The 25,365-nt window shown below is 41.8% G+C and overlaps 1 pseudogene; it reads left to right on the top strand.

Moving 5' to 3' along the window:
* The first annotated feature begins 12,014 nt into the window (after nt 1-12,014).
* On the top strand, nt 12,015-12,950 carry LOC147661102 (olfactory receptor 51L1-like; annotated as a pseudogene).
* The last annotated feature ends 12,415 nt before the right edge of the window (nt 12,951-25,365 follow it).

The raw sequence follows: 25,365 nt of genomic DNA, 5'->3' as shown, positions 1-25,365 counted from the left end.
CCCAAAACAGGCTTAGCAAGGGGAGGAGGCCTAGCAGCGTAGGGGTTAAGAGTTGGAAACTGGGATGGCTCCTCCACTAGGGCAGAGGAGCATCACCCCACTGCTTTCCCACAGAGCGAGAAGCAGAAACATAAATTGGTAAAACTACCATTTTATGTTTCTGCTTCTCGCACTGCATGAAAGCAGAAGTGTTTAGTTGGGGGCGGGTGGGTGGGCGGATCTGCTCGGCCCTTTGGACCAACCAAACCAGTCATGTGCACTCAGTTTTTTCTCCATGTAGGATGCAATGCAGCCTACATGGAGAAAATGGCCTCCCCATAGACAGCTGGCTGGTCGGCGACCCGGCCAATCACAACGCTGCCATTTTAGCATTGTGATTGGCTTAGGGGAGGGGAGGTAGGCTGCCTGATTCCTGTTCCTACTGGAGGCAGGACAGCAGGAGAGCAGGTCAGGAGCAGAGAAGACGCGGGACCTGGCATGGTAAGTTTATTTTATTTTTAATGAACCTCCCCCCGCACGACCAACACCGCATCCACCCACCCGCGAGTCATGTCGACTGCAACTGAATGCAAACGGGAAGGTTAGTACATCTGACTGAGTTCCTAGTGGGTATATATGATTCTTATATTTTCAGTTATAGCATCAACAACAAATATTTTTAAAATATCAGAGATAGCTTACTCGTAGGTAGGTATGATATTCATGGCTACAGAAACCTAGGCACGTGTCTTTTCATGTGCACCAGGTAAACAAAGAAACACATTGATACCTTGCCGGATGACACCCTGCACCCATTGTTTGATTGTTGAGGAAGAAGCATTCTACACTTGTAGCATCAGAAAGATGTGATTGGCATACTCAAATCAAGATTCACATTCCCATACCTGCTTGTTGGTAGACTGTAGTTGTGGTAAAAAATGTGTTGTTCTATTATTGTTGGGAGCCATACCTTACACAACTTATCTGCATAAGGCGGGATACCACTTGAAAAATAGCCAGAAGGCAATGTGCAGCATTACTATGATGACAGCAACTCAGACTGCAAATGTGGCATAGACTCAGAGGATGTATAAAACGCTGGACAAAAATGAAAAATATATAACAATCATCGATATAATACAAAAACAACAACAAAATCCTAGTAAGATTTTATTTTGAAAAACATTCCATTTGATGAAGAGTAATGTATCCCCCTTTCAAGTAGACAATACATTGCCCAGCCCTACCATCACTGTTTTCCCACTCCTAACCTGGACCTCCACCCACTGCAGATGGTGGGCCTCATTTATGAAAAGTGACGCATCGCTGCGTGAAAACAGCGATGCGTCACTTTTCACTGCGCACTCCTTGCGACACCAATGATGCGTCATATTTAATGTATGGCGCATCATGTCGCAAGGACTTACAGATACGTCAGTATTTCTGACGCATCTGTAAGCGCAAAAGTGACGCATTGCTGGAGTGTGTCACAAAAGTGACGCAACTCCAGCAATGCGTCCTTTCACATGGGGAAAGCCCCATGTGAAAGGGCTTGCGTCAGTCTTACGCCTGCTGTGAGGCAGGCGCAAGATTTTGACGCAACAGCATCCTAAAAGTGACGCAGTGAAATCTCATAGATTTCACTGCGTCACTATTATGAGGCTTTTTGCGGGGGAACATGCATACATTATACCTGACGCAGGTATAATGTGGCGCAGGGGTTTAAAAAGTGACGCATCTACCTAGATGCGTCACTTTTTAAATATGGCGCAACAAGGCGCATGTTTTACGCCGCCGATGCGTCACAAAAAGTGACGCATCCACAGCGCAAAACTGACGCAAGGCCTCATAAATGAGGCCCCCGGTGTGTTGTTTGGGCACGCAACTTTCAGTACTGGTACACTGTAGAGCCATGAATATTTATTCTACTGTGATTCATACTCATTGACCCAAGAGTCCTCCAGATCTCCTGCATTTCATTTGACACTTTGGCCACATAGCTTTCCAGTGCATCAGACCTTTCCCAAGGGGACTTTTTAAGGGTATTATTGCTTGATTAAACATCAAGTATTCACTGATGCCCTGTAACCTTGCCTCCATTCCAGTCATGAAGGTTTGTTTGTTTTTGAAAAATAAACAAAATATTTGCCCCACACCCTGGGAGTGTTCTCCAAGTGTGTGGCAGTCATTTTGGTTTTTTTCCTATCCCTTACTGCAAGATGTTTCTTGATAGTGACAGGCATGATAAACAGCATTACACCCTCCACTAAATAGGGCAGACAGTGTAAAGCCCTTACTCTGACGGTCCCCACTCTGTTGGGCCATTGAACAATGTATTCTGTCGACAAAGCCAACAGGGGCTCAGTTGACAAAATACTTAAAATTCTCTTATTTCTAAATAAGGCTGGTGAACTGGTGTTTTGTCAGTCAAGGACTCCGCTGTAATCACAATGGCGTACACTGATAGCAAAATTCTAAAACTGGACCTCAGTCTTTTAATTTCCTACACATTCTTAACAATTTCAAATGAAAATTCTACAAATAGGAGAGAAAAAATGCATTCGTCATCCCACTGATTTGTATAGACATGCACTCATGATTAGCTTATAGATGTTTTTGGATTTACAAATTTAACACACTTTCTGATTGAATCCATGTTGCTGCTAATATTCTATTATTTCAGACTTTCAGCACACCATATTTTAGCATTGTTTTGCCTCAATTATGCATCAAACATTTAACAGTTCACCATCCTCGCCCAACAGCATCACAAGTGGTCTTCTTCTTGCCTCTAAAAGGAATTTACACAACAAGTGCCATTGTTGTCACTGATGTTAGTGTAGATTTCTCCTATCACTGCAACAAATGTGCAATGATAGCAGTGTGGGTGATGAAAGAAATAGGAGGTAGAAAACGAATGTCAGATTGCTGATCAAGAAGTGTGCTCTTGCTACCACTTGATAAGAAACTCATTTTATTTGCTAAGGCAGGAGAAAAACCACAATAGTGCAGTTTAAAAAGATATACCACTGCAAAAAGAAGTGGTGATGAAGGGGTTTAAAAGGTCAAAATTCGCCAATGCTTTTTTGAGCATTGTTGGAGAATGTACAAGACCCATTACATTATAGAACGTATTAAATCCTGTAGAAAGTGTCATCAAGAAGGTTATTATTTGGGAAGGGGTACCCTAATCAACTTAAAAAGCACATTCTTGTTTGGCGAAATGATAGTTTTTAGAGACACTCTGCTTCTTCGCTGATAACTATGTCATACCACCCAGCAATTCCCTAGAGAAATGTGAGTTAAGTTCAAACAACCAATTTAAGGAAATTGATAATAATTGAATGAGAAACAAAGACATCAAAGTAGTGCCAATATCAATAATATTGGAGAAGAAGGGCAATATATATGATTTTCTTACAATATTTAAGGCAAAATACACATAGAGGGAACTAAGGTGCCACTTGGTTATCAGTTGCTGATTGAGAGAGAGCTAGGCCCAATTTCAGGCTGACTGTAATAGCGCAGAGGTGGGTATGCTCAAAGTCTCACACCAGTCAATGCTTTTGCCATAGGTCTTGGTCTACTTTTTGGAGCTCAAACGGCTCTAGCAAAGCAAGATCCACAGCTGAAGCTGGCACCAAAGTTGTATGCATTGTAGTTCTGGTTAAAGCCATTAGTTTTGGTGAACAAATCTGACTCTGAGCGGGATCAAGCTTGATTTTGTAGCCCCTTAGTTAACTTAAATGCTAAGATAGATTTGCCATCTCATCCCCACCCGAGGTTTTACCTTTTAGATTTAGTCACTTTTTAATTTTCAAAATCCTCCAGCTGGGCAGGCCTGGAAGATGTAGCCAGGCGTGGCTCTGCAAGCAAAATAACTTTAGGATGAGATCCGAATCAACCAGTTTTCAGGGCTGAAAAATGCTCCAGGCCGGATTAGCCTGACTTTCTTGCCTGCCAGCGGTGCACTTTCACATGAGGTTTAGCTGAACCAGCAATGAGGGCTGAAAAATGATCCAAGCAGTATTTAACTGGTTTTCCTGTCTGCCAGTTGTGCAGCTTTCCTTGATTGGTCACAGCTCCTTGTCTCTGCCCATTTTAGGTGGAAACAAATAGTAAGTCCAACTTTCCTCCAGTTGCTAGGAAAGTTGGTCCTGGTCTCTCCTGCACTCCTTAGGTGCTCAGGGCTGTTTTTAAACACCGGGTATCTTTTTTTTATTTGAACAGTTTTATATAGCGCTGGCTAGACCCAAAGGTATCTGAGTGCTTTACATTAGGAGGGTCCAGTCCAAAGTGGTAATCTAGGGTCATATGTAGGAATCCAAATTGTGGTCGCAAACGTTGAAATTCACAGAAGTTCAGCGTTTGCGATCACAATTTGGGCAGTGTGTTATGTAGCAGACAAAAACCCACCTGCAAAATAAGGAATCACAAAATTTGCGATTCCCTATTTTGCAAATGCATTTAAGGAATCCCAAATTGCGATTCCTTAAATGCAATGTAGGAAGCACCCAAGTTGTGAGATTTTAGCTTAAGGAATCGCAAATTACCGCCAACTTCAGGTTGCTGGTAATTTGTGATTTCTTTGAAAAATTTGCTTTTTTGCATTTTTCAAAGTGCCAAGTGGCGCACATACATGCCCTTAGCAAATGTATGTGCTCCACATCTGCACAAATTCTTATTTCAGGAGTGCAACAGGGTGTCCTATTGACACCCTTGCAACTTTGAAATTCCATTCTCAATTTGCGATTCTCTAATTGGGAATCGCAAATTGAGAATGTCTTCCCATTCATTCCTATGAGCCTTCCTAGCCCATAGGAATGAATTGAAAGGTATTCCTCATTTGCGAATCTCAATTCACGATTCGCAAATTAGGAATATGTAGGATTTGCAGAATATTTTGCAAATCCTACCTACATTGCGTTTTGCGATTCTCTATTTACGATTACCTAAAAATTGCATTTTGAGAATCGCAAAAAACGTTTTACCTACATATGGCCCCTGGCTGTTTTGGAGAAAGGATTACTTCTGCTTTTTATTTTCTAGTAGCAGGTATCCTGAGGTCGATCATTTGGGCCCTTGTGGAGCAGTTCTATTGTTAGAAACCAGCATGATTCACAAGTTCTTAAGTTTACTAGTTTGTGCAGTCGTGAAGAGTTTTATTCTTCAAGATGTTTTTTTGTTACAACCAGGAATATTTTGAGATGTGGTAGTGAGGTGCACTCATCCTTTGCACTATCCAGTCATTTCAGAATTTCTTCCAACCAATTTTACCTAAATATTTTTTGCCAGTCACCCTTTTCCTTTGCAGATCTTACACTTTTGGTTTACTAAGAACCTTAATAAGCCCTAAAATACCATTGTTCATGCTAGCCTCTGCCAGAGGAGCTCTTGTCCTTCCCTTAGAGATACCACAAGTCAGAGGAGAGGAAGTTTTGGATGTACTCCTGTTCAACACATTGTTGTTTGCTGTGCCATATTCAGAGTGGAGCCGTTTTGTATATTGGAGTCACTTGGGTTCCACAGACACTTGGAATACAGAGGGGTTCATCACATGTAGCAGATGGCAAGAAGTGTGAATGGCAGTATGCCTGCAGATTACTGATTGGTGATTTAACATTCAAACGTAGGCACCTTCTTCTTGGAACACAGATGCTATTAGTTCCCAGTGGAAGTATAAAATGTTAAATCCAAGATGAGGCAGAATCTCTTCTTCTGATGTACAGTCCCTGCTTTTGGCATCTTTATTTCAAAAAGAACAATTGATGGATGGAATGCTGAACAAATCAAGCATTCACCCTGAGTCACACATCAGGGTCTGGCAAGTAAGAAAACACAAGGAGATAATGGATGGTGCGTTCAACCTTTTCAGACACTCATCCCCAGTCACTAATAGATCTGGGTTTAAACTATCATCTTTCTTTAGCTCACTCCCCTATCCCAATTTGGACAAAGCCATATGCAAATTTGTCATGACCCTGTACCTCATGGTTAGAGTCCAGCCCAAACTGCCAGGCCAGATCAGACCTGGACTGAAAAAAGAATCTTGGGACTGGTCTTGGGGTATCACTCCTCATCAGTCATGCTAGCTTGAATCCAGCGGCAGTGGCCCATTGAGCCCACTTAGGGCAACAAATGCGTAAAGAAAAGATGATGGACATAATAACAAACAAAAAAAAAACATTCACCCTAGTCACAAGTCTGGGTTAAATTCATAATTTATTTGCCCTCCAATACTTTTGGCCCCATTTGGGCTGCTAGCTTCTAGTTTTTTGACTTGGAAGGTGCACTGAAGCCTGCTAACCGGACATTAGAGCCTGTGTGCTAACACTTATAAAATATAAGTTGAGTGGGCTACCTCAAATTGGCACAAACTGACTGACTTGGGAGTCCCTAGTATATGGCAGCATGATACCCAGGGTATGTACGTTAGAGAATCCACTCAAAGGTGCAGCACTGATTGTGCAAAGTGCAAAATGGCTGCCAGCCTGCAACTGCAGCCTGGAAGAGCAGCTTTAAAACTGCTATTTTGGCCTTGCCATTTACACTAATTGTGAAGCTCCTACTTCCCCAACCAATATATGTAAGTCTCCCCTAAGAAGGGCCTCTCGAACACTAAGGCAGGGATCTGTACATTATTAAGAGGGACATATACTTTAATAAGCCCTAACAGCAAAACTGCCAAGTTGCTGTTTTGCTAGGGAAAAGATAGTAGCTCCTTTGGTTTGTACACTTACCAGGTGACCTCTCAGTCTGGCTAACTTCTTAATGGCAGTACAAAAGTGGGTATTTTAAGATATCATGCAAGTCACTGGATTGCCTTCTGTCATTCTGGGGAGTCATATGAACTGCTCTCAGGATCAAGAAAAATAGAAGCCTGCCACAGAGAGAGGTGTTACCTCCCTCTTGAAGCAAGCCAAGCATGATATTGGCCCAAAAGGCGAGCTTCAAAGGGGACATTGCCTTTTGTGGGAAAATGGCGATCACACTCATGTAGGGTTACACCTTTGTTCAGGCAGATGGGCTGGCGGCAGGAACAGAGAAGGGAAAGCTGTGGCCAAACTCGTTTTCCTGTGGGTGTGAGACCCACAGGTAGCCACATCTCTTGGATTGGCTATCAAGCTTCTAACATCCAAAGAAGGGTTCAGATTTGTTGGTTGAGAGTGGACAAAATTGTGCACACTGGGATGGCTGGATGCCACACATAGCCAGAAGTCTTCATAGGGCAGGAGGGATCCTGGTAGCCCATTTGCTAGTGACTGCATCATCCGCCCAGGGGCCTCTTGACACCAAAAGATCACATTGGGGTTGAATAAAGGACTGAAGAAGGACTGCCCTGCTGACCCCTGGACCTGGCAAGAGAGTGCAGGACTGCTCCTCCTGCTCCTTGGGCTAGAAACATGAGGGCTGTGATGGTGGTGCCTTTCTCATGGAAAAGTTGCTACTGAGCCTCAGACCAAGGTCATGACTCCAAGGGTCAGTCTACTGACCTCCTGTTCCAGTACCAAGGCCATAAAAGCTGAAGTCATTGATCCTGGCAATTCATTAACCACTGCCCGAGAAGCCGAGAAGACCTCTACCCCAGACTCAAATGTTGCACTTGTGTCTGGTGGACTCAGGAGAGTCATGAGAGTATGGATTGGTCACCAATGATGGACACTAGCGCTCACAAAAGTATATTACTGTACCCAATTGATCCGGAAATTCAAGAGCCCACCTGTACCTGGGCTTCCAATGGCATAAAGAGGACTTCATGGGACTCTGACCCATGTGGCTAAAGTCGCCAAACCTTACCTACGGACCAAGGAATATCCCAATGAGGATCCCTGTGACCACACAGCACCCAGAGTATCTTTCAGCTAACGTTGCCTCATGCCTCCCCAGCATTAGGACCACTCTATTGAAGACGATGGTGGTCTTGATGTAAAGTGTGGAACTGAACTGAGACAGCTTTGATGACCAGGTAGCTGTCCAAATAGTCCTTATTGGCCCCTCTGACCTTCTCCCAGTTAGAAATGGCCACCTATCTCGGGACAAAGTAGCCGATCGCAACTTTTTCCAACTTTTAAAACGTTTGCAAACTTTACAGTAACCAATGCTTGCCCAGGCTTTGGACAAGAAAACTGAGATTGATATTTCTTAAAAATCTAGTCCCTTATCTTATCTTATCTTAAGAGGAATTTATAGAGCGCACTGACACCATAAGTTTCCTGGCCCTGGAAACTTCTGGTGGATTTTTGCTCAGCAGGGTGACTAAAAATTCATAAAGAATATTAACAATTTTCAGAAATTGATGTCAGATTTATTTTGTGTTGTGTGAATTTATTTCTCCGTTTGATGCTTCTGAATGCTTTACATTAGTTTGTTTGTTTAAGCCTTGCTGCTCAAAGCCACAGATACCCATGGTTGAGCTTGAGGTTTTACAAACAAGCCCGACTGGACCCAAGATGGTTTCATGAGTGTATTACATATTAAGGTTGCACAACCATACCATATATTATACCACAATCCTCACATCTTGGATTTCCCGGATGTTCCTATTACCCTCTGTGATAACCCATGTTAAGTGACAACTTAGTGAAAGCACCCATTCATTCCTAAACCCACAGATGAAACCATTGTACAATAGGCTCCAGGTGGATAACTGCCAAACAAGGATATGTTATGAGCCTCAAGAGTAGGGATGAAAGGCAAACTGGTTCTAAACCAGATTATTTCAGGCAGCCCAAGGTATGCTTTCGTCTAAAGTTACTTTTGCACTAAATATGTCACCAATATGTTTTCACTATTGAATTAGAGGGTTGGAACAAAGTAAAAAATAAACTCTAATAGCTTCAATAACATTTTCCTAGGCTGTTATAATAAAAATTGGTTGATTTTCTGCAAGGACTGTATCTAGAAAATGCAGATTTAACCAGTGCTTAATTTGTAAAATATTAAGTGCCGGGGGCTCAGACGAGGAAGCCACTGCAGCTTGCACCACCCATTGCCCTTATCACCACTGCCAAAACAACTACTAAACTTATCTCGTGCCTGCAAGTGTGATGGTTCAGAATATTCCAGGTCCCCAAAGCTAAAGGAATGGCTGGGGAGGCAAGTATTAGCAATTTTTATCTATATTGTATTCCTAAACAACCATTGTTCTGCTCATCTCTAAATTAGATGAGCAGCGCCACGACGTGGTAGACTGTTCCATGTATGGTGTTGACAATTAGGTGTTGGTGCCGAGCACTGGAAACCAATTAAGTACCAGTGCTTAGCACCAGAAAGCACTGGCTCAAATTAAGCACTGGCTTTAACATATTGAGGAATACTATCTCCAGTATGTAGTATGCCACATTTGATATAGTATGGACCCCTTGGCTACCAAGGCACACTTTAAGCTTGTGTGAAGAAATCATACATTATTGCCATGTGTAACTGTAGTTATTTTAATCTGTTACTCTAGACAATGAAAACTGGAATCACACATTTTTGTCACATCCATCCAGAATTCGCAAGCCAGACTCATCCTTAACCACCCACACAGAACTTGCATCACGCCATAACTCAGTGAACTATACTAGCTTCCGAAACACAAGTGGGGCAGATTTACAATAAAATAATGCAGCGCAGTGCAGCAAGTTATTTTGCTGCATTTAGATAGTGTCAATGCACTGAAATACAACATATTTACAACAATATGTTGCATCTCTGTGCTTTCTCCTGCGCTGATGCACAAACAGCTGCCATGCCCGACGCAGGCACCTTTGCACCATGGTGCAAGGATGCCTGCGTCACAGGTATGATTGTTTATGTGCAGGAAGGGTTCCCTTCCTGCACATAAACACTCAGAAATGGTGTTTTACAACTTCTATGTGTGTTGCATTAGCACACATAGAGCTTGCAAAATGTCATTGTTTTAATGACTGTTTATGTGCAGGAAGGGACACCTTCGTGTATATAAACAATCACCTGAGGTGATTTCCTCTTCCATGTGGGCTGCAGAATTCAACACGCATAGAAAGAGGAATAATACGAAGATAAGTGAATACATTTTTCTTTGTTGGGAACCCTAAGCCTCCCCTGGGGAGGCATAGCATTCAGACGCATTTCCAGATTTACGATTTCTTGTAAATCTAGAAATGTGTCAGGATCCTTGGGAGTTGCATGGGAACACCCACAGCGACACCCATGGAACGCCCCTTTCACGCAAAGTGCTGCGTGTAAAGGGCCCGTATTTACAAGAACAGAAAAAGTCATGCAAGGTGGCTTTTTATGCCCTTTTAAATATGGGGCAGCAAAATCTGCTGCCGTGGGTCACATACAGTGATGCACTGGTGGCGCAAGGGGCTTGTAAATCTGCCCCAAATGTTCCCAATTCAAACTCTTCACACACACATTCAAGGTACTACACAATTCAGGCTCCAGTAACTTGAACATTTACGTGTTCTTCCGCCAACCACCCAGACACCTCCACTCCGCAAGACTCCTACTGGCGCACGTCCAACGCATTTATAGAACTAGATCAGATGGACAGGCATTCTCTCACATAACTCCTAAAGCAAAAAACAACCTCCAACTCTACATCAGAGCCTCCTCCTCTCTTCTTAAATTCTGCAAGAAGCTTCAGACCTGGCTTTTCTACTAACTAAACAACCATGGGCAGGGATGGGCACACATACCTCTCCATAGCCAGGATACCCTCACCGGTGATAGTGCACTTTAAAAATACACATACAAAATGTGGCCTGTATACATATCAATTGCAGTCCATATATGAATTTAAACTTCCAAGTGCTAATGCAATTCCAGCTAACAATTGCCTAAATGTAAGCTAAAACAAGCATTTGAATGAAACTATTTTGGCATTACTATTTTAGGCCAAAGCAAGTCACCATAATACAAGAAACAAATTGAGTTCAGAAAAAGGGGAACATTATTGGGTAAACACACAGAAAATGTAACTTTTCAGCAGAGTTTTAATGAGTAATGTGTCTATATATTTTATAATAGTCCTACTGCCGTCTTGTCTTTTCACAGCAGTATGTCACAAACTAGTGAATGTTCTTTGAATAACCTTGGAAGGTGCAGTGCCTGTGCATGCTGTTTTCTAATCCTAACTGTCCTCACCAATCCCAGCTTTTAACCAGTTACGTTGAATTTACACTACCATATTGCACTATTCGAAAGTCCAGGAGACCAAGTGCCTTGCCAGCCAAATAGTTTGGAAAATTGCATACCAGGCTTAATAGATTAATTTTATCATTTCTAGTTGTTATTAAATTAATTAATTCCTGTGTGATAATAGCAACACATCTCATTGCGGGAGTGAAAGGCTGGGCTTATTCTTGCCAGGGATGTCTGGATAAAACCAGTGGATTCCACCATGGTGTGAAAAACATATGCATTTTCTGTCTTTCTACTGACCTGTGTATTTATTCTTCGGTCTGCTTTGATGTCAACCTCTATCTTTTAAAGAATTACAGGAATGATAAGGACACTGCTTCCAAGAACGTGACAGATTTAGAAGTTGCAGGCACGGCAATGTTTATGCACCATTTGTCATAGTTGTATTTAAAATACAAACTGATAAAGTTAGGTTCTGCCATTAGTTTATTTCTTATGCAATGGTTCTATCATCATTGACTGCTTAAAATAGGCGGTATGCATTCCCACATACATCGTTGCTCATGATATCACTTGTGTAAAGAAACCTAAAATAGATATAGTATGCAGATATTCTAAAGAAAGTAAGGACCTAGACGTTCCAAGAGTGTTAAATGCATACCAGATTTTCAGGATGTCCACATTAGACGTATTTGTATATAATGCATGCAGCTTGAGTTAAAATACAGAGTAAGTGAGCATCCTAAAAAATCTGACATGTATCAGACTCTCCTGGACTAACAGTGAGCATTCCAGGTTCAAACACATTGTCACTGAATTGTTAATGCATTTGTATACTGATAGAAACTACAGATTTCTTTTACTAACTATACTTTTGAATACTTTAAATCATAGATCATTCTTCATTTGTACCCAAGGCCATCATGGCATCTGTCAACATGAGCAATATTCATCTTACATCATTTCTTCTGATGGCCTTTCCAGGGGCAGATGCTGCAAAGAACTAGATTTCTCTTGCACTGTGCCTTGTGTATCTTCTCTCTATCATGGGAAATGGCTCAATTTTGCTCATCATAAGAATGGACAACCATCTCAGAGAACCCATGTACCTATTACTGTCTATGCTTGCTGCCACAGACCTGAGCCTCTCTCTTTCTACTTTACCCACATCGGTCAGCGTCTACTGTTTCGACTACAGAAGAATACACATCTATGCTTGTTTCACTCAGCTGTTCTGTATGCAGACACTTTGCTCAATAGAATCTGCCATTTTAGTGGCCATGGCATTTGACCGCTATGTCGCTATATGTATCCCTCTAAGATATAACTCAATATTGCACCCAATGATTTCAAAAATAGGGCTGGTTGCTCTAATCAGAGGGGTGCTCATTGTGTTGCCTGCACCGTTGTTGCTAAACAGGCTTCCCTACTGTGGTAATGATGCGCTCTCCCATGCATTCTGCTTCCACCCAGATGTGATGAGGCTCGCTTGTGCAGATACCTCCATTAACAGTAAATATGGCTTGGTTGTGGCACTATCTACTTTCCCTCTAGATTCATTTTTTATCCTGCTTTCCTATGTGATGATCTTAAAGACTCTCCAGGGCAGAGCAGGGAAATCAGGAATATTGAAGGGGCTGAACACTTGTGTGAGCCACATATGTGTTGTCCTTCTGTTTTATATCCCAATGATGACTCTGACTTTGGGCCACAGGTATGGGCAGAATGATTCACCTCTTCTGCTAGTCATGATGGGTGGGGCCTTCCTTGTGATCCCACCTGCATTGAACCCAGTTGTTTACAGCATGAAAACTACACAGATCCGCAGGGCCATTTTTAAAATGGTAGGGGCAAAATAGAAGACTGACAATGTTTTGGGGCAAAACAGTAGGACATTAAAAACTTCTACAAAAGCTAAAAGCTTTAGTGGATTATGGAATGAAAGCAATATTAGTGTGTAACCTAAAATTCTGACTGAAAAAGACTCTTAAATGATGATATGAAACTAACCTTCACATTAATTGTGCTGCCCAAGTTTCTCTGTTGTTTGTAAAATCTCCAAATAATGAGTCACCTCTTGGTAACAAATCACATAAATAATGCATTTTTGGGAGAAGGTAAAAACAAATACTAATTTCAATAATGATATGTAGATGGATGTGGATTTCCAGACTTAGGAATGTACCATGCCCTCAAAAAAGTATTTGTGGCAATATTTGCAAAGACTGGTGTATCAGTAGCTGTCACTTACTTTTCTGGTGTTTGTGAATTTCTCAAGTCAAGTCAAATATGCTTTATTCGAGAATTCACTCATAAAAGCAGAGACAATTTAAAAATACAAATCAATTAACAATCAATTACAGTAAAAACAGATAAAAAAGCATATTATTTACAATCCATGACTCAATTTTTAATTCAAGATTTAAAAATATCATATTAAAATTGACCTGTTAAAATGTTTTAAAAAGAGAGACCGCAGCATAGAACACTTACCTGCCACGCCGCTCTGTTGCAGTTGGAGAAGCCGCCACCGTCGAGAGTCACCTTGCCATAGAGACCCGCGCCGCCGCTCCGGGAACCACAACCCCCGGCAGGCCTCGCGGCGGCGCGTTGTGTGACGCGCGCAGACAGCGCCGAGAGGCCCACAAAGCAGGGCAAACCCCGGCAGAGCGGGGGAGACCGCAGCATAGAACACTTACCTGCCACGCCGATCTGTTGCAGTTGGAGAAGCCGCCACAGCCGAGAGTCACCTTGTCATAGAGACCCGCGCCGCCGCTCCGGGAACCACAACCCCCGGCAGGCCTCGCGGCGGCGGGTTGTGTGACGCGCGCAGACAGCGCTGAGGGGCCCATAAAGCAGGGCACACCCCCGCGTCGCGGGACGCCCGGGGCTAAGCCCGGGCAAAGGGCGGGCCCTCTACGGCCCTCATCGGCAGGAGGAGGCAGGGGCAGGGCCAGAAACGCTGCAGGAAATATTTCTGTGATCCATCCCTCAAGTAAGTCTTGCTTTCACAAGACTCTATTAACTGTTGTTTTGTTTCCACAACATTAAATTTGTTTATACTCCCAATTATGCCTAAAAAACTTGATGAAGTCCCGCTAAACACTATTGACAATTACCTTGTTCAGACTGTTAAGAAGATAAATATGCAAAGGAGGGAGTCTTTGGGGTTGAGTCAATCCCCTGACTTACGATAATTGTCCCCTTCCACATCTGTATGTATGTATAAATGTATGTAAATGTATAGGCATTTATATAGCGCACTACTAACCCGTAGGGTCCCAAGGTGCTTCGACCGCTGCGAAACCCTTCCTGGCTTCCCTGAGAGATGGTCCCTTAATGGGTATCTCCAGGGTGAGACCAGGCATCCCCGGCGGTCTGGTGGGGCCGTTAGTGAAGATGAGGCAAGCTAATGCCCAGAGTTGCCGAGTGTGATCGCTGATCAGAGTGGGCACCGAGGCAAGAGAATTATCGAGTCCGCTGACCCTGGTCCAGAAACCTGCCGCGCCGGTCAATTTTCCCCCAGCACAAGCACAAGCTCATTCAACGGATCCCCTGCAATTCATAGTTGAAGCCACACCTGTGGTTTTAGTCCTCGCAAATGTCCCCCTGCTGGAAGGGGGAACAGTGGAAAGCCCCACTTCTCTTTGCAGCAAAGCCCTACATTGGCTAACTAGTAACATGCGGCTAGCACCAGGGGGAAAGCATCATCTGGCAAGCGTAATTAAGTCAGCAACCAGGGTTCCCTGGCTGGGTAATCGGCCGAAAAAGTTCAAAGGGGACTGTGTGGCAGTGAGCTTTTCAAATCAAGACGTTCTTCCGAACATTCTTGCGAACATTTTCCCTCCCCAACGAAGACGGGGTACTGTGGTTCCCCTAACTTTAAAATTCTTTTATGGGGAACAGCAGAACGTTACTTACCCAAGGACCCCTGCCCTAGGGTGGGATAACAACTGGGACTTGAACTTCAGATGGGGACAAGATTCAAGGCACAACGTAGCAGCTCATCGTCACCAACCATTATTGTTTAACCCAGTTACACAACCACTTGAACTGTTCAATCGCTATGCGCCGTTATCTTTCATGGATCAAAATGATTGACTTTTGCCAAGACAAGATAGTGATGTAGAAGGACAGCCACAGAAGCGACAACAAAGAGGCTTCAGAGCCCGGGGGAGGGGACGTCAGGGCAACCAGCAAGCGGGGGGAATGACAAGGAGACCATATATGCGGACCCGCAGCCACAAAGAGTGGGAATAGTGGGAGCGAACTTTACACTTCCCAAACATGGACAGACAACAGAGGTAGAAGCCCTAAAAGCCCCGATAATTAACCTTTCAAATAAAATACTAACTAAATATGAAACCAGTGTCCTAGAAAAAGGTTTGGGTTTTGCCCCGAGCACAACAGGGTGTAGATTCAACATTGAAAGGGACGTTAGGGACCTATTCAGAAAAATTAGAATCAAAAAGTTTTTTGAGGGAAAAGAAAATAGAGAAACCACAAATAAATCTGGCCTAAAACCACCGTCCATCTGGACACCCAGTATAGCAATGGTAGGACCAGAGGTAGATACTTTTGAAAGAGCAGTGACCATTGGTTTAGAGAAACTATTAGACACACAGGTATGGACCGATAACAATCTATCAAAAGAGGAAAGGGAGGCACTAAAATCCCTGTCATCCAGTCATGATATTACGATAAAGCCTGGAGATAAGGGGGGTAGTATAGTGATTCTTACTACAGAATACTATGAAAAAAGAATGCTGACACTTTTAAATAATGAGTTACACTACAAATCTAGCAGTGTGAGAGAATGGAATAGTCTGAAGAAAAAGGTCCAGGACGTTGTGAATTTTGCAAAGGAAGACAACATCATTTGCGAGGAGGAATACCATTTTTTGATAAACGAGAACCCTAAGGTCCCTGCACTATATGGGCTGCCTAAGGTGCATAAAAATTTGGAAGATCCTCCAATGCGCCCTATTGTGTCAGGGATTGAATCCCTGACTGAGCCACTTAGTAAATACGTGGATCACTTCATTCAGCCTTTGGTCACACAATTACCATCATACATAAAAGACACCACCCACATGATTTCCAAAGTTGAAGGGAGAGAATTTAATAAAGATACACAATGGTTGGTGTGTCTTGACATTGAAGCATTATATACAAATATCCCGCAAGAAGATACTGTGAGAATGATGAAGGACATTTTAGGTAATGAAAATGGCGACTTGACTTTACAGAATACCTTCATTGTAGAATGCATAGAGATAATCTTAAAAAACAATATCTTTTTATTCAAACAGGATTATTACTGTCAGATCAAAGGCACCAGTATGGGAGCCACATGTGCTCCCAGCCTGGCATGCCTATATGTAGGTAGATTTGAGACCCAGCACATTTATAACGAAATGTGCCCTTTCTTCGAGAATGTGAAGTGCTGGTCTCGGTTTATAGACAACATTTTCTTCATCTGGGACGGTCAGGAAAGGGAACTAGATAATTTTTTAGAATGGTTAAATTGTGGGGATTCAAACCTTAAGTTCACTTCCAACAAAAGTCAGGTTTCAGTAGACTTCCTAGATATTAAGATCTACGAAAAAGAAGGAGTTCTCAATGTAGATTTGTTTGTAAAACCCACAGACCGTAATACCCTACTTCACCTTACGAGCTACCACCCAAAATGTCAGAAAGATGGGATACCCTTTAGTCAATTCCTAAGAGTAAGGCGTAACTGTAGTGATAGAACGAGCTACGAAAAACATGCAGCCATTTTAAAAACCAAGCTAGAACAGAGAGGATACCCTAAGCGCTTAATAAAACAAGCATATAAGCGTGCCAAGTATTATAATCGTGACAGTTTATTCGAGGCATCGTCAAAAACAAATAACCGCAACGATGGAATCATTATGGTATCTGACTATAATGGTTTCAGTAACAAAGTAAAAAACCTGATAAATAAGAACTGGGGCATACTAAATAAAGCAGGAACAGTACCCATGACAAAACCAACTTATGCGTATAGGAGAAACAAGACCATAAGAAACCACTTAGTGCATACCTTTAAAGAACCAAAAAGTGGAGGACAAAGGAATGTTGTGACCAACAATCCCATCAGGGGAAATTTGCCTTGTGGATCTTGCTCACACTGCAAGAACATAATTAAGACTGACAAATTAGAAGTGAAGGGCATAACCCATTGGATGAATGAGCACGTTAATTGTCGCACCACCAATGTAGTGTATCTTGTGTTATGTCCGTGTAACAAATGTTACATTGGAGAGACGGGGCGCGAAATGCGTCTGCGCCTTACGGAGCATCGCTCTGCAATAAGAAACAAAAAAAAAGCATGCCCCTCTAGTTGAACACTGGATAGCTGAAAATCATAACATTGACGAAATCAAGTGGTTCATTTTGGAAAAGATTAAGATCTCAGTAAGAGGAGGCGATTTAAACAAGAAACGAAAGCAAAGGGAACAATTTTATATGTCCAAATTCAAGTCATATTACCAAGGATTAAATGGTCGGTAGGAATGGGACAGAATGATTAGATAATATTATAAATCCCTTCCCTTTGTAAATTATCTGATATGAATAAAATTGACATATATGCCAAAGTACCCCTCCAACTGTATACCCGCTCGAATAGGACATGAATATATGTTTATTTTTGTACCCATAAAAAAATGTGGAAAAATGTAATTAGCATTGTTTTTAACCTAGATACAACAGAAATGGTAGTACATAGTAGCACTGCATTTGAACCAATTACCATGAGTATGTGCAACAAACTGTAAGCTATTAATTGGATATAGAGTTATCATCATGAGAATCTGTGAAAAAGATAGCACCATATATCGTTATAGTGCATAAGCGAAAGTGTATATTACTGAAACAAACATTGTATAAGAATTGAATCACAATCCGCTTTTTAGCTAAATGGATAAAGAAACTAAAAGCATAGGACATACACTGTTCATTTTGTACTCAATATGTATGTATAATAATGTGAGACACATATAGTATCCGAACAATACAATATAGAGATGTAGCAAACACAAGGATCGAACCCGCTTCTTGCAGTCCCCATAGGACCTTTACAAAAAACTACCAAAATGGCGCTGACATACGGGCGCCGGCGCGTGTCTGAGTTAAACTACTAGACAAAACCGAAAATAACGAGCATTAAAACCAGTACATCAATTTAATAACATGAGGGGAGCCGAAGTTAGAACCCCTAGGAATAAGCCATAAATACAGGGCGTTTTTTACGATCTTGTAGTTCCTATATGATCGTCATCAAAAACTACAATAATGGCGCAGAGATCCAGGTGCCGCCAAGCAATTATATAGAAAGTGTGAAGCCACAGGTCTGGGCTTTAGAGTTTTAACATGCTGCAGTTAAAAACCACTTAATAACATCGGTAAATACTCGGATGCCGCTAAATAAACACAGAGGAAAGGCCGAAGCTATAGTCCCGGTTTTTGTAGTTAATTTTCAAAACCTAACAGCAAAAAACTACTAAAATGGCGCGAACACACGTGACACAACAAATTTGATCGCATCACTTTTAAGTAGTTAATTGATCCTCAATTAACGAAATAGAAAGGTATTTAAGGCCTGCACATGTGACTTGTGGCAGGAGAAGCAGTCCAAGCAGGAAGCCGTCACAAGCAGGTTCGCCGAACGTCGAGTCGAGAAGGTAAGGATCGTGAACTTGGGAGGTAGCTAACAGAGGAAGACGAAATCCCTGGGGCTTTAAACTAGTAGCAAGAACAGCCTCATGCTGTCCGCTTTAAAATAAACTCTAATCTTAGATTACTTGTGACATTTAATGTGCAAGTACGTAGAGGGCTTTTATAATGAGCAAAAGAAGGGCTTAACGCCAGGAGTGCCTTAGACCCCATAAGAGTAAGCAAAGCATATTTGCGCCACAGAAGCAGTGGTTAGAACCGACTCAATGAACGGGCACGTAATAAAAAGTACAGTCACAGAAACCAGGGAAACGTGGCAGACATGCTGAGCAATTGACAAACGCGATGTCAACATTAGCCCATGACGTTCTAATGAATTTGATTTATCCATAGGTTGGGAGAGAATAGAATTGAAAACGTCTCCCCGCCCAAAAGTGAGACCAACAGCATTAAAAGAAAAGGAAATAAGTGCTGCATCTCGGGCAATTAAAAAACACCACATCCACAATAGGTATGTATACCACCCCCTTCAACTAATAATGATAGGGGACAAGAAGGCTTATAATCTTTGTGCATAAATGTACTAAAGCACAATGTCATGTGATTTTGGCATAGGTATCAAGAAACCATGTGAGAGGGTGACAGCAAGTACAGCCTGAGTGTCGGCATTAGATTCATAAGCTCTCGGTAGGTACTGGGGTGATTAATTCCATACAGACTCACCAGCCCTAAAATCATGACCCACATCACTTAGCAAATCAATGTGTACCTTGCAGGCACAACAAGATTAACCAACCTAGACGGTGTATATTGAAAAACGTACCTGCATCGACAGACACCCATATATAAAGGGTCAAGTAAAAGTTTATGAGTAAGTGGCTTATGAGAGATGTAAAAACAAGCCAAAAGTATTTGTAGTATGGTATGTAACTCCATGCTCTTCCATTGTAGAAAGTCAACGACCATAAAGACTACGGTGTGAGTGACTAAAAACGCCAAAAGGAAATATAACGGTCCTGAAAATTAACATAAGGACTGCAATCCCTATACTTCAAGTAAGGGCGTAAAAACATACATTTAGTGAACCCCACTAGACTAGTCCACAACTAGAATTAAACTCTCTATAGGGATAATGTATTAATTATATTCAATTTTTTTCTTTTTTAGAAAGAAGTAAAATACTTATGGTTTTTAAATTTCGTCCGTCCTGAGGAAGGTGCATTAAATGTAACCAACGCACCGAAACGCGTCGACAGTGGGACTTTTTACCGTATATGAATTGTTTGTATTGTGTGTTTAATTTGAACAGATAAAAGTATACAAAATTTTTTTTTTAATCAGGGGTGACTCTGCGATAGATACCGTAATTTGGAATTGTTAGAAAGTGGTTAATAGTGTAACAGAGCACCCTTTTTTAACAGTACTATTTGTATGTGGATTTCTAAAAAATGTTTATTTATAAAAATAAATCTTTGAGAGTAACAAAAATGACATTCTAGTGTGGAGTACTAATGTTAACCTAACAGTTATCTAAATCATAAAGTAATAAGAATTGACGCAAATGTGTAGGCCTCATGGTCACTAACTGAAAGATTAATACACAGAAAGGAATTTCTCTTTTTTGCTAAGTTTCTGATACCCAGTCCTTTCTGGTCCCTGGGAAACTCTCTTTTTGGAGATTGGTAGAAGGACCCCAGCCTGCTCCTGGTCCGTCAGTTCAGTATTCTGCAGGTGTTAGGGTCTGTAGAATTATGAGCTGGAATATTGCTGGCCTTAGAGCCAAATTTAACGACAAGAACTGGCTGGACATAATTAGATCCTATGATATTCTTGCCTTTCAAGAAACATGGGAAACATCAGACGGATTGGCCTTGGATGGTTTTTCTTATTTTAATGTACCCGCAGACCCCAGCAAAGCAGGAAGAGCAAAGGGGGGTTTGGCTATATACATTTCACTAGATGTCCAAGGAAAACCTAGACATATTAAGTCCAAATCCAAAAACTGTTTAGCGGTTGAACTAACTACATCAAATTCCCAACCCATATTATTTGTTAACTTTTATAATTCTCCTGTCAGTCAAACTCCAATCGAGCATTTGGTAACCTTAGAGGAATTCCTGACTACCCACAGTGAGAACAGTGCCCACGGGTATGAGGTGATCCTTATGGGAGCCTTTAATATTCACCCATGCCATGTGGATTGTCACGGGAAACTTGAGGAATTCTCCCCCTATTCCTCCCCACCGCATTTCGAACATACACCACGCGGTGAGGCTTTGGAATTGCTCTTAGCTACCTTCAACCTTTATGAATCATGTAGTTGCCCCACAGGTCCGAGGTTACCGACATATGTGGGCAATGACTCAGGCACAATTATAGATTATATCTTTTTATCTCCTAGTATTCTGCCTGAAGTAATTAATTATAAGGTAGAAACCACAGTTTTTAGTGATCACAATCCTGTGATTTTAGAGATTATAGCTCAGGGAGTCTTGGGAAAAAGGAAGATCCACGCTTTATGCGCGACAGAACTAGTTCTGAGAGATCAGAATCGGAGGCTGAAATGGGATCAAGTTACCCCAATCACCTTCTTACAGGAAACTTTGGCTAAAGTTGAGGGGGATGTCGCCATCTGTCTAGATAATAAGAACTCTAGCGCCACTATGGTTGAGGCCTTTAATGTTATTTGCCGCCAGGTCAATTTAGATCTGACTGTAAAGGCAAAGCCAAATAGGTTCAAGGGCCCCAGATGGTTTGACAAAAACTGCTCCAAGGCCCACTCAATCCTCCTAAAGGCACTAAAAAATAAACCTAAAGACAGAGAGCTGATAGCGTCATTAAGGAAACAATACAATCAAGCTATCAGGGTGAGGAAATCCGAGATAAAAAACGAGGCCTGGAGTGATTTATTATTGCCTGAAACACAGAAAGATAGTGCCAAATTTTGGGCAGTTATAAATCACCCATACTTCGCGGGACTAGATAATCAGAGAGCAGACTGTATTATTCCAGATGAACAGTGGGTGACACATTTTAGCAACATTTATAGTTGTACTCACACTATTTTAGAATGTGAAATGCCTCCCACACAACCGATAACTCCCATCTCTCCTTTTAGCCAAGATGAGGTGAAAAAAGCAATTAACGATACACTCTGTAAAAAGGCACCGGGCCCGACAGGGTTCCCGCAGATTTCTTTAATAATGCTCCCGAACTAAGTTCCAAGATTCTCACTAATATTTTTAACGCCACAAGGGAGTTTATTTTTCCCTCTAGCTGGGCCAGGTCGACTATAGTACCAATTTTTAAAAAAGGACAGAGGACAGACCCGGCCTGTTATAGGTCAATTTCTCTCATCAACTCAAGTGTTAAAATCTTGGGAAGAGTCCTCTTAGGAAGACTGACCCTGATTTTAGAAAGGAAGGGCGTTCTATCTAATGCACAATATGGCTTTAGAGCCAAAAGAGGAACCTTAGATCAGTGCCTAAATCTAGAATTAATCTTAAATAAATATGTAACCACCAAGGGGGGTTCCCTGTACATGGCCTTTATGGACCTCTCATCAGCTTTTGACCTGGTCAACAGGGCAAAGTTGTGGAGGATCCTTCTGGCCATGGGCCTCGACCCCCCTTTGGTTGGATACATAGCTGAGCTACATAAGGATCTCGTGACCTCGGTCAGAGTAACTAGGGAAGGAAGATGCACTTGTCACTTTAAGTCAGAGAGGGGGGTCAGGCAAGGGTGTATACTTGCCCCGCTCCTCTTTACCCTTTACATAAATGATTTGGAGGCAGTGATGGCAACATCCCATATTGATATTCCGCGTGCAGGCGAGACAAAGATCCCTGTCCTCCTGTACGCGGACGATGCTGTTCTCCTGGCACGCTCCGGAGTAGCGTTAAATAAACTCCTCCTATCTTTTGGAGATTTTATGTCCTCGCTGGACATGAAAATCAACACAGAGAAATCTCATATAATGATTGCTGGAGCCGCAGGCAGGAAAAAGAAAGTCGAAAACATTTTACTGTGCTGGTAAAGAGGTCAGGAGAGTCCCTTCCTTTCCATACTTAGGAGTGACCTTTGACGAAAAGGGCACCTGGGGTCCTCAGCATTCATTCAAAAGCAACGCTGTTGCAAGAGCGGCAGCAGGGTTGCTAGGCTTTGCTAAAAAACTAGGCGCCCGTCCCATGGAGAGCATCATCAAAGTCTATAAAGCAAAATGCTTGTCCGTTGCCCAGTATGGCTCCGTTATTTGGGGGTACACTAGCTCTGATAAAATACAGAAAGTAGAAAATAAATTTCTGAGATCTCTGCTTTCTGTCCCCCAATCGACTTCGACCTTTGCACTACACACAGAGCTAGGATTGGGCTATATATCTGATATTTTAAAACTAGCCCCAGTGATTGGTTGGATGAAAACTTGGCTTAACCAGGAGCTTACTTTAAATCACACTATTTTAAAAGATTGTTTAGCCCTGGATAGAGCCCTTAACATCCCGTGGGTAAGACACGTACAAACGCAGCTAATCTTAGCTGGACGCCCGGAACTCTTTTCATCTCCAGATGTGATTAGTCACGAAGACCTTAAATCAGTTAAAAACACCCTGACAAATCTATATGCCCTGGAGAGGGAAGTTATAGAGCTAAAAAAAACCATGGTAAGGAAACACTGTATGTTGTCATCTGTTCCAGGAATGGAACCATATCTTTTCCTGGTAACTAATTCTTATCATCGTTTCCTTTTAACGAGATTTCGTTTTGATTTGATTCACTTTATCCTGGGCAATTTTAGAATCTGGAATAGACCCGATGATGCTGAACCATGTGATTGTGGCCACTTTTCCACACAGGACACAATGCACTTTATCATGTTTTGCGGACATTATACTGAGATTAGAAAAAGATACCTGCTTCCAATCTTACGTAATCAAGGCTTTATTCAGGTAAAACCAGCCCTGTTGTTTTTGCAACTCCTCCCTAACGTAAAAGTAGCTTTTTCTGTTGCTAGTTTTTTAGTTGCAGGAGCACGTTTAAATAAGCACCGTACAAGATATAGGCAGCCTATCCCTGAATAATGATTTTCCTCTTTATCTCATTTATTCAAATGTTTTGTGCTTTAATAAGCCCCTTTTTTATCTTTTTATCATTTTTTAATATCTTTGTATGACTCATTGTGATTTTAGTGTTTTTAAAATAATGATTGTTTGTTTTAACTTTGTAACAACTTGTGCTCTGATGAAATGCTGTTATGTAATTATGCTCGTTCTTTCATGATTTTTAATAATCGAATAAAGATAATTGACTGACTGACTCAATTTTCAATTCAAGATTTAAAAATATCATATTAAAATTGACCTGTTAAAATTTTTTAAAAAGAGTTAGGTATTACATTTTCCTAAAAAGAAAAATATCATGGATCGGTGTAAACAGGTGGTTCACCTAGACAGAGAATAGTCGAATGACTAGCAGTCTCTGTCCAGTTTAATCACAGAGCATATCAGACAGAGAATAGTCAAGAGACTAGCAGTCTCTGTCCGATCGACCATGCCCATCCAAGATATTTGGCAGTTGCTATCAAAATCCACATCTCACTAGTAGTGCATATAATACGCAAAGCAGTTAAACTACTGGTAGTCCCTAGATTCTTACACATCGGTTTTAACCATACGCGTCTTGGATCCTGATAAGCAGCGCAAGCAAACAAAAAGTGACCCTTAGTTTCATTAGCGGAGCCACAAGCAGTACAACTAACATTTACGCCACCTTCCCATTTAGCAGTCAAAGAACGAAGAGGCAATGAACCTGCTCTCAATTGGAATAGGAGTTTACGGTCACAAGGCCTTGTTATACAGTCCCAGTAGGATTCCAAGGAAGGATACAGTTTAGCCTCTAAAAATCCTTCAGTCATAGAACCTAAACTAGTGCTGGACCAGCCCCAGGAAGCTACCTTTTCCCAATAGGTCTCTTTTAAGACTCTTTTAGTAGGGAAGACTGATCCAGCTGGATCGGGCCAAAGCAGACCCATTCCAAGGTTATTCAGAGTTACTTTCAGGGAGTTAAGCCACCTGTTTTTATGAAATGTATCCGCTCTAATAATATCTAAAAACCCCTCAGCATAGTGTGAAAGCTCAGGCGTGGTCCAGAGCCTCCTCCAATACAAGATTGGTCGAAGTCTGACCAGGTCAGTAACTAATTTTCTACCCAAGTCATACCTGAGGGGCAGTAATGGAGTGCTTTTCGGGACACCAGTTATCGAACGGAAAAACTTGTTTTCCGAAATTTGTAAGGCAGCCACCTTTTCAAAGCCCCATAACTTGGGACCGTAAAGTGCAGAGCCAAGAGCTTCTGCCTCATATACCTGCTTTGCAGGCTTAATAGGTTTCGTCAGAGACTTTCTGTGCTCGGAACTAATGGCACCTGATAGTTGCCTGTGCCTCAATGAAGCTATATCTATATGATTACTCCAAGAATTCTTGTTTGAGATGTGAATTCCTAAATAAGTGACCACTTCTAGGGGTCATCCATTCATAATAATTCTGGATTTAAAACTCGGATGGGGGTTAAAAATCATTA

Source organism: Lissotriton vulgaris, unplaced genomic scaffold (assembly GCF_964263255.1).
Source record: "Lissotriton vulgaris unplaced genomic scaffold, aLisVul1.2 SCAFFOLD_235, whole genome shotgun sequence".
In the NCBI taxonomy this organism is placed as follows: Eukaryota; Metazoa; Chordata; class Amphibia; order Caudata; family Salamandridae; genus Lissotriton; species Lissotriton vulgaris.
This window is presented reverse-complemented; position numbering and strand designations above follow the sequence as displayed.